Raw genomic sequence first — 9,221 nt, forward strand, 5'->3', positions numbered from 1 at the left:
TCAGTGAGCTAGGCTAGCTGTTTAACATTCTTTCTAAGCTTTTGGATAGCACTTTTTGCAGCTGATATCAGGCCTAAAAGCACATTATACTTTGATTTGAACTTTGTAGAGCCATTTATAACACAACGAGTCTGCGTTCTGCAGTCAGGTGTAAAGATAAAGGCATCCGCCGCATCAGCCACTTCGTCATCAGATGTCCCACATTCGTTTTGGAGTAATTGAGAGAGGACACTTAAGCTGTGCTGGTCAAGGATCCTGTCAGAGGTTTGAATTGTGCCACCGCTGAAAAGCTCATTGTGTGTGAGATGGCAATGAAAACAAAAGCGACATAGAGGTCGCAGGTGGTGCATTAAGAAGTCCTTTAGTAAATGTTCACTATGGCGTCGAGTGATTGAACAATTCTGCCTCTTGTTCTCAGGAATGGGAAGACTTGCTGTTTTATTTCTGTGAGACATCAAGGCCAAGCATTAAAGGCCGTCACTAAAGGGAGTCATCAGGTGAAAAGCATTTAGAGATGATAGTGTCTTGGGGAATTTCCTGAAGACGGTCTTGAAAAACTTCAGAGGGAAATGAGAGTAGTCAAGTAAAAAATAAGAAGACGAATGAATTCAACCTCGATTGATTTGCTTCGATCTTTGCGATAATTTGCGAAGAGTCTCTGCCTTTTTATATACGGATTATGCTGTCAAGTTTTAATCGCGTATGTCTGTCAAAAACACACACATTTTTAAAAAAATGTAATGTTTGATTAAGATGAAATGCCGCCATGTAAAAGGAGGATGTGCTGGAGGATGTGCTATAGCCATAAGCCGAGGCTGTACAAACGACAGAATTATTATTACTGGAAGACTTAGCACATGATGCCCTTAGGAGGCAACAGATATTTAAAGACCAGGGAGATTTATTTATTTCAGACGACGAAAGCTGGCTTATAAGCCGTTTCGATTTGTCACAGCATCTGGTCAGTTTTAAAAAGCTTTCTCATGGTTTGGCCTCGAGAAAAACTTGATTACGGATTAGCGGTAATACTTTTTTTTTGACTTTGCTTATATTGGGCTGGATGGAGGACATTTTCACCTCGCTAATTTCTCACCATCTTTTGGCCATTTCAGGGGCTGTGACTCCACGCTGCTAGATAATATATATATGTATTTTTAATTCTTGTAGACGTGAGTCAAAAGTATTTCAAATTCCGACTTTCGTCTTTTTTTACTTCTCTGTTTAGTGACCATTTTGTGCTTTCCACTCTGTGAACTTAGCCTTTTGATGGAGTTTTGTGGGCGTAACCAAAACACAAATCAGCGGTGACGTGGATGTGCCGGGTAATTTACAGACGGTTGCCACTGATCAACATACACACACGAATATGTAGAAAATCAACTTTTGTCAATCCAGAATAAATGTTTTGTTCAGTTTGCCTCACGCAAACATTCACACACAACATTACTCAAAGATTGATGAATGAGGCCCAATAATATGTGTGAAATTCAAGCCCTAGCATTATGTTGGGCTAAGCGTTTTGTTGTCTACTTTGTTCAAGCATAAAATCCACAGAAATCGAATACAATCACATAATCACGCTTTCTACATTACAGTGCTGTCACTTTAACTTCCACCTAGTTTGTGTGTGTAGCCAAAAATACTCTCATGATTCCTTTAATTCTGTGGCTAGGCATAAGTGAAGCAAGAAGGAGGAGCTGAGAAGGGCTAGCATGAAAAAACAAAACAAAAAAAAAAACGTACAGTACACACAAAAAGTGGATTATTTTCCAAGAACAGCTCGTTTTATTGTTCTCATACCACAACAATTACAATTTTACATTTATTAACAAATGACACGTTGTGCTTTTTATCCATTTGCCATTACATTTAATATTATAGAATTTACATGAAACAAGTTACAAAACACCGACACTGGAGACTCCTTCCATAAATGTTTAAGTAAACTTTTTCTTACATAAAACTTTGTTGTTGTTTTTTTTTAAGCAATTATTATTAGCTTTAGATGATCTGAATTGTCCATAATGAAGAATTCAACAACACAAAAATAGTATAATAGAGCAGGTTAATTGTTTATTGTAAAATATTGTATTTTTTATCATCATAACCTCCTTCCCTTTTTACCGCAATTTATGAAGTACTACATGTTTAAAGAACCATAGGTTTGTAATTTTTTTTTTAAATTCTTGTGATTTAACTGTGTTCAGAGTGAAGGGATTAGCTGTCACTACCCTGCTGTCAGAGTTTAGCTGTTTATTACCTCAGGGGCTTCTGAAGGACAAAACCTAATGTGTGTTATTTCGCCTCAGGTGGATGTAGCAATCATGAAGGATATGTCATCTCGCTTTTCTTATTTCTTTTACTTTCCTCTTGTCTGTGCTCTAGCAAAGGATACTGGTCCTGAGGGGAAAGTTGTTTATTTCAAGTGAGATTGAGAGCTCAAGGAGCCATAACCCCTTGACACATACAGGCTATGACGACTTTCCTTTCCTTCGTCTTTCCAGCTCTGCTCATACTCAGCGTGATTCCGTCTGCTTCAGGTGTGTATACTCTCACGGAGACGATTCGGACTCATTCATATGAAACATAACAGCCATTATGCCCTCAGATTCAATCTAATCACAAACAGCTCTGATCACACACATCTGGATTAAACTTGAGCACGATCGTTGCATTGGGTCTCTTATTACACTGTAATAACAACTGTAATACACTGGAACCTAGCTTTGAGCATTTATATGTATTTATACCAAAATTCTTGAATCTGATTGGTCAGAAGGTGTTTTGGACAGTCGTTCAAGCTGTAAAAGAAATTGCAGGTCTCTTTTAAAGCACTCGTTCTGATACGTTATCGTTTCTGTAGTAATTAATCATTTACAGGAACTTATATGCCAGATGCTAAACTAATACTAATAATAAACAGCTTTTTAAAAAAAAAAACAACAACAACAAAAGAATGTTGTTATTTAACAAAGAAAATGTATAATTGTTGATCTAGTGAAACTTTCTGTACGGAGACTTATTTTAATTCCGCATTTACGGAAGGAGTCTCCAGTATCAGCACTTTGTAACAGTAGGTTTTCCGCCATAGGAAAGTCTTCAGGACAGCGTACTTTTGAAACGTTTTTATTATCTGTCTTATTAACTTCAAGGGAAAGCGTGAGGAATGTGTATGGCTGCTGTAGCATAAGTGAAAACAGGAATTAAAGGTAATCTATGAAAGGATAAAAAAAAAAATCCGTCTCCTACTGTGTGTAATTTGGAGCGGTTATTAAACATTGAATCTGTTTGTTTATTTATTATGTAAATAATTCAATAATGAATGGACATGCATGGAGAAATCTATATGAATTGTTTTCAAAAACCTGTCAAGATTGTGTGAATGAAGACAGAGGCAACAATAAATTCAATAATATCAGTGTGTGTGTATTACATACATATACATATATACATACACACACACACACACACATATATATATATATATATATACACACACATACCCTGTGGGAAACAGTTCTGGAAGAGTGGCTGTGTTTCATTTGGAGAAATTGCTCGCAGTTGATTGTCTGAGTTCCAGCCTGAGCTCCACTTCACGTCGGACTCTAACTGAGATGCAGACTGATGTGTTTCCCTCACCTATAACTCTCCTGCTTTCACCTTCCATCATTTTCTCTCAGAGTAGCATTCTCTGCTCAGCGCATAGCAACTTCAAAGAGGCTGTTATATCGATCTCTCGGCTCTCGGTTTCTGCCGGACAGAGGAAGCCGACGATGCTCTCTTCCTCATTGTTCTTCTCATCCATGGCTGCCTGTGCTCTCTGTAACGTCTCACAGAGGGATGAAGTAATGAGCCTACTAAAAACATTAATGCTGCTGCATCCACACGAGAAACTAACAGATGTGCTGCAATTCTGCACAACACCAGTTTCCTCACTCAAGCAGGAAGTCTTTCCTAAAACCAGATTTAAAATCAGTTTTGATTATATGCTTACTGTGCAGAAAAAGATTCCAGATTGAGCTCGGTGTGGGTTTTAAACAGACACACGAGCAGATGGTTGGGTATTTCAGTTCAGTGCTGGAACGCTAACTCTTCAGGTCATTGGTACAGTAATGAATGTGTGTGAAAACTGCAGCTCGTCTGATCACACTGATGCAAAGGAAGTGAATCGTTTGTTCAGTAAACAGCTGAGAGTTCTGATTGGAAGTTTACTTTGCTGCTGCTTTGGATAGGAGTTGAAAACTAAATGAAAGAAACAACAGTTCACATAACTATCTAGCAAATGTTAAAGTAATTAAAGCCTACAAGACAGTGCTGTAGCTCAGGGGTTCCCGAGTTAAGAGTGGTCACACCACACAGGGTCGCTTGATTTACAAATGAAACTCAAAATCTTCTTTTTTACTACTAATAACCAGTGACAGTTAGTGCTTGAATTGAAAAAAACTGTAATTTCGCTTTCAAACCCAACAAAAGGTCTGTCTGGCGTACCAGTGTTCTGGATTTTCTAGATTAGTGAATAAGTTGGAATGTAAGGTCTGAGTATTCAATTTGAGACACGGTTCATGACAACAATCAAGACAACAGCAGAAAGTTTGAAGAGTTTGTCAGTGTGTTTAACATTGCATGTCATGAAATCAAGAAATATTTGACAGTTCCGCTTGGAAACCTGATGGACCGGGATGTCTTCTAGTGAACGTTGGTTGGAAATCTTCTGGTTGATTGCTGCTCGAGCTGTCGCTGCTTCTGCACTCGCACGCAAAATCAAGTGTCAAGTCTAATCCAAACTTCTCCGCTTCACGTCGGATCGGAAAGTCAATTAACACCGAACGCACCATGTCAAGACCTCGTTCGATTGCATTTTACTAAGTGTTTTGATTCACAGAGGTGTGTCAAACCTGAGCTCACATGATGTGCTGCCCTTGAATTAGGTTTTCTATTTCGATTTTTACTCTCACACAGAAATCCAGTGAAATCCAAACCACACCATACTTTAGTCTTAATCTACAAAGATGTGCATTTCACAGCTGAATAGCAACGTGTGCGTACGCTTTTACACCAAGATGGAGGACTAAAATAAACACAAATACACCAGTTTTATATTTAGAGGGGATGGTTTTGTAATTAGAACTAGCAGATCTCTACGGACAAAACAGACTTAGTAACGAAGGCTCGAAAGCAAATTACATATAGTAATGTCAGTTCTACTGCTTCCCATTCTTTTGGTTTTTGGGCACTTTACATCCAGACCATTGTATTAGTGCCTTCTTCATGACAGTCTGGCAAACACTTACAGTGGGGGAAATAAGTATTGGATGCATCAAATACTTAAACTCGCAAGGAAACTCTCAATTGGTTTTAGAGGGAAAAAAAATCAAGGTGTTAGAACTGCCCAGTCAATCACGTGACTTGAATCCAATGGAATAAGATTTAAAGACAATATGTTTAGAAGAACGGGCCAAAATCGCACCTGAATACCGCGGCCTGTTAACTTCTTCATTCAGGAAGCGTCTTGAAGCCGTCATTACGAACAAAGGCTCCTCCACTAAGTATTAAATACATTTCAGTTAGTGTGTTCAATACTTTTTTCCCCGTGTCATTCCTCTTTATTACACATAATTTCATTTATGGATTTTAATGTTGTGAATTCTTTATACTTATGGATTTTTGGAGTTAATACTGATATCTGGTGAAAATTTCATGTGAATAACATCACTGGAAATATATTTACTGAAAGAAATGTTGACGCGTCCAACACTTATTTCCTCCACTGTATATAGCTGTGGTGGAGTCTGGAGCAGATTTCCTCATCTTGTTCTTGCATCCCATTATAGCAATGCGAGTTACAAAGTAAGGGACATTTATACAGGAAATTAAAGAGCAACTAGTGAGTGTAATTAATAAACCAGAGAGTTAATCTGACAGGCAGGCACAACCTAACTAGTCAGCTAAAATAACTGATTAAAAAAAAATCAGTATACATGATTTTCAGAATAATATTTCAAAGTCAAAATATCTGATATTTAATGAAACTGCAATATTTCAAGAAAAAGGCATAATATACTGAAAATGTGGTCATATCTGAATAAATTATTAATGTTTTGAGGTAAAAAGTCAGAATATAACAAGCAAAAAATTCCAATATTTCGAGAGCTTCAACTTTTTCTTGTAATATTATGATAATATATGATCTCTCAAAATATTACAACTTTCTTCATAAAATATTATTTTATTCATGAAATTTTGCAACTATTCTCAAAATCTTTATTTTTTAACCAGTGGCTCTAAAACATCAAAACCAAAACAAAACAACAACAAAAAAAAAACATGTAAATTCACCTGACTAATAATTGTATGCTGGAGTTGCCAATTAAGAATAAAATCAAAGTCCGCTGCTGTTCTCTCACGCCAGTAGTGAGTATGGAAGCACAGCTGAGACGTGACCGGTCTTGACTGAGGTCTTGTTGTGAAGCTTACAGGGTTATACTGACCGTCTTGGTCTGATCTTCCTTTCTTACTAGACAGTGAGATGACGTTAACGTTGAAGTCTGAACGATATTCAACATTATGTAATTCAATTAAATTCATTTAAAGTGGCCATGACTCAGCAGCTCTGAAAAAGCACCACGACATAAGACACTGATCTAACATTAAACCCAGTGAATAGGGCTTAATCACAAAAAAAGACTGAATTGGTGCATGTGAGAAAGTAAGGAAACAGTAAAAAGCCTGGGCAACTTCACAGAAATCATCCCTGTAAATAATATTACAGGGTTACAGAAGACGGACATTTTAGCCGACTTTGGAGCTCTAGTTGAAATTGATCATTTTTCCCCGGCTCAGAAACTGTTTACTTGATCAAAATGTTTGTGAAGCTATAGAACTGATAGTTTTTGAGTGTTTTATATTTGTATGTTGATGATGACTTAATCAGCATTGGGACACTTTTCCCCTATGGGTTTTGTCCTCACGCTCTTGTTGATCTTTAGTCTATACCATTCACTTAAATTCCTCTGTGTCTCACAGTCCAAACGACAAGCCAGTAAAAAGCCATTTATCATGTCTAGACATTTTGTCCTGAGCTCTTTAAAATGTCCTGCGTCCTTGACCAGAGATAGACTGCAGACTTTTCTTCCGTGCTGCCTCCGAGAACTACCTTTTTTTTGGTGAAGTTTTGCTCTCTCCAAGAGCAGTGCCACAAGGACGAGTGTCTCAGACACCAGAAATTGCTGTATTAGCGTGCTCTCTCTCTCTCTGTCTCTCTCTCTCTCTCTCTCTCTCATGTAAAGTTCAGCTTATCTTCAGCTTTGCAAGGTATTGAGTTTGTGACCTTCACTGTCACACAACCCACACTATGACAGGGACTGTCCAGGGAAGAAGTAATACGAAAGAGACTTTGTCAGTGATGTGCAGTTTGCAGTGAAAAGGCCTGCATGGTTAATCATATTTTCATTGTTACAATGATTTTTGTTTCCACGATACATTCCTAATAATGGCTTAAGAATTGGGAATAACAAGCAGGATTTAATTGCTTTACTATCACTAGATTGTCTTGCACTTTAGATATTAGAGCAGATACCCGTCCCCCCAGAATGAAACAAACAGATCAGAAAGAAATGGAAACAGAGTGAAAACACTATCATTAGCCTAACTTGGGTAAGCAGTTTTAATGAGGAATACTTACGCTATTTCTTACATATATAATAGTGGAGATGTAATTTTACCTCATTACATTCAGCTCACATTTTTACTGGCGTGCACTGCATGTTGTACACTGGGTAGGGTGTTGTACAGTGGCCCAGTAAAAAAGACAAACAAAAAAAAACAAAAAACAACTACATTTAAAAAGCAAACATAAGTTAACAACACAACAGATTCTAGCCGCAACGCAATGAAATCAAGCCACAACACAATGGAATCAAGTCATAACACAACGTAATCAAGTCGTAACACAACACAACCAAGCCGCAACACAACAAAATCAAGCCGCGACGCAACAGAATCAAGCCACAACAAAATCAAGTCACAACACAATCAAGCCGCAACACAACAGAATTTAAAAATCAAAGGCTAGTGAGGGAATTGCTGTATACAGTTGCTATAGCGTAACATTAGCTAACTCCAAGTAACTATAAGAGGATACAGAGTACGAATTCATGCTTGTTTCATTCCCTTCTCAGAGAGAAGAACAATCAGCTGCAAAAATCAGTATACCACATGAAGAGAGTTATCTCTGTAGGTAGTGTAGGCATGTTTAATACTGAATACTTGAGATTTCTGTATTGAAATGTAATTGCAGGATCTAAGCGTGCTCAGAATGATAACCGGCGAGGGTTCATTTCTGTTTCTGCGGTGTTAAACGATGATCAGAAGCATGTCAACTCCGCATCAGACGTCCTCTTGACTTTCATCCGAAAGTCGAATTAGCTTTACACCATCACCCTGACATTATAAAAGGTGCAAACATTTAACAGAAGCGCTATCAACCTGTGCCAGACTTGCTCGCACAAACCTGCACTGCCAAGGTGATAAAGATGACAGAAAGCCACGTTCTACACACTTTTTTATATCAGAATTATCACCTGTAAAGCAGCTTGACCTCCACGCAAATCTCTAGGGCTGTAGGTCTTTTGTTCTGTTAATATTGACTCCTTTGGTGAGCTGAAAATGTAATTACAGAATGCAAATATGTTTGTTGTTAGCGATAAGCGAGTGTTTATTTCTGTTCATGAAATCCTGATTCCCCCTTCATGCTCTCTGATCTAATGCCAACCCCAATTCCTAATCTAGTATTGCATTATTTAGTGCAGAATTACCAGTCACAGATCATTCTCCACTTCTACACATTAAAGCGTTTCACAGATACATTCCAGATATGTCCTGGGGAAAAAAGTCACATGACACCAGGGAGGGAAAATGGCAAATTGGGCCCAATATGGACATTTTCACTTAGGGGTGTACTCACTTTTGTTGCCAGCGGTTTAGACATTAATGGCTGTGTGTTGAGTTATTTTGAGGGGACAGCAAATTTATACTGTTACACAAGCTGTACACTCACTACTTTACATTGTAGCAAAGTGTCATTTCTTCAGTGTTGTCACATGAAAAGATAATCAAATATTTACAAAAATGTCAGGGGTGTACTCACTTTTCTGAGATACTGTATGTCACTGTGCCTCCAGTTCTCTTTGCTTCACTGGCTACATCTCCCAAAGTCTCTTATT

Source organism: Ictalurus punctatus, chromosome 23 (genome assembly GCF_001660625.3).
Source record: "Ictalurus punctatus breed USDA103 chromosome 23, Coco_2.0, whole genome shotgun sequence".
NCBI lineage: Eukaryota > Metazoa > Chordata > Actinopteri > Siluriformes > Ictaluridae > Ictalurus > Ictalurus punctatus.